This window comes from Aotus nancymaae, unplaced genomic scaffold, assembly GCF_030222135.1.
Source record: "Aotus nancymaae isolate 86718 unplaced genomic scaffold, 86718_ANA_hifiasm-v0.15.2.pri h1tg000006l, whole genome shotgun sequence".
Lineage (NCBI taxonomy): Eukaryota > Metazoa > Chordata > Mammalia > Primates > Aotidae > Aotus > Aotus nancymaae.
In genome coordinates, this window is record NW_026988417.1 from 8515927 (window position 1) to 8517962 (window position 2036).

The 2036-nt window shown below is 39.0% G+C and overlaps 1 pseudogene; it reads right to left on the reverse strand.

Moving 5' to 3' along the window:
* Positions 1-1289: 1289 nt before the first annotated feature.
* On the reverse strand, positions 1290-1594 carry LOC105727225 (U6 snRNA-associated Sm-like protein LSm3; annotated as a pseudogene).
* Positions 1595-2036: the final 442 nt, after the last annotated feature.

The following is a 2036-nucleotide window of genomic DNA, read 5'->3' on the forward strand; positions in this document are numbered from 1 at the left end:
TGGGTACTCCAGCCAGCCACTAATCTTCTGTTTGTTATGACAGATATTCTAGAATTTTATGTAAATGGAACTGTTACAATATGTACATTTTTTAGTCTGGCTTCTTCCACTCCACATATAATTTGAGACCTGTCCATGGTGTGCGTGTACCACTGTTCATTACTTTTTTCTGGGTAGTATTCCATCATATAGATATACCACAGCCAGTTTACCATTCACCTGTTGATGGACATTTGGATAGGTTCTAGTTTGGGGCTATTGCAAATACAGCTGCTCAACGTGTTGCCAACATTTGTGTGCAGTTCCGTGTGCTTTCATCTCTCTTGGCTAAATACCTAGTAGTAGAAGGGTGGGTCACTTGGGGATATGAGTGTAACTTTTTGAGAAACTCGCCAAACTGCTTTCCAAAGAGACAATAATGTTTCATGTTCCTACCAGCAGCATATCACAGCTCTAGTTGTTCCACATTTTCTCCGATACTTGGTTAGTCAGTCTTTTAGTTTTAGCATGTGTAGGTAGTGGTATCTCCTTGTAGTTTTATTGTGTTCTATTTTATTTTATTTGAGACGGAGTCTTACTCTGTCCACTACACTGCAGTGCAGTGGCTCCATCTTAGTTCACTGCAGCCTCTAACTCCTGGGCTCAAGTGATTCTCCCACCTCAGCCCCAGAAGTAGCTCAGACTACGGGCATTAATCACCATGTCCAACTAATTTGAAAAAAAATGTTGCCCAGGCTGGTCTCAAACTCTTGGCCACAAGTGATCCTCTGACTCCAGCATCCCAAAGGACTAGAATTACAGGCATGAGCCACCTTGCCCGGCCTCCTATTACAGGCATGAGCCACCTTGCCCGGCCTCCTATTACAGGCATGAGCCACCTTGCCCTGCCTCCTTGCAGTTTTAATTCCCTAATGATTAATGATGTTGGGCATCTTTTTGTTGTTGTTGTTGTTGTTTGTTTTGTTTTTATGAGGAAAATACCAATTTTAATTTAAAGGGAAAAAAATCAGAAAAATATCTGTGAGAATAATGGAGCAAAACAAGTCCTGAAAAAGAATTCTGCATCTTGGTGGTTATATTTATTGGAAGAGCTTGAGAAAAACGAAAATACCATTTAGCTTAAGAAGTTGTGAGTTATCTGCAAATCAACTCATTTCAGGAGTGGAAGAATCCCTGGAATTATGTCCTAATGTCAAAATGTATGCAGGTTTCTCTTTTGAATGCCTTGTACATTTAGAGAGGCCACGATACAAAGTCTCCTGTTTTCCATATGGGACAAATGCTTTGTTTCAGCCAACTCTCAGTGGAGGACAACCAGGACACACCATCTCTCCAGACAAGGAGTGTTGGAATATTCTGTCTTGTTGATTTGCATATCTCTTTATAAGTTTCTTCATTAATTTCTATAGTAGTCAGTTTCTTCCACATCTCCCAAGATCATATTTAAATGTGGATCATAAGCATGTAATCTGCCTTGAAACTCTCAATCATTTCTCATTTTCACATAAATTCGCTTATCTAGGCTGAGCCTGACAAGATCCGGGGGCTCCTCTACAGAGCTAGTAGTTTGTTGCTGGTCTACATCGTCAGCCATGTTTCTTGGGCATTTTTTAACGTCAGTATTTGCCATCCACTTATCTCATTTAAGTCTTTTGTCCATTTAAAAAATTAGTTTGCCTTTCTTACTGAGTTATAAGAATTCTTTACACATCCTAGACATGAGTCCTTTTCTGGAAATATGTTTCACAAAAAACTTGGCCCAATTTGTGGCTTGCCTTTTCATTTGAGTGCCTTCTGCAAAGCAAAACCTTTACATTTTGGTAAAATACAATTTGATGCTTTTCGTTTATAGTTGGAAGTTTCTTGCCAAATGAAAGATCACGACGATTGAAGTTTTATAGTTTTAGCCCTTACATTTTAGATTTATGATATAGTTTAAGGTAAATGTCAGGGTCCATTTTCTTGCATCTGGCTATCCAAATTGTCACAGCATCATTTGTTGAAAGATTATCTTTTCCTTATCGAATTGCCTTGGC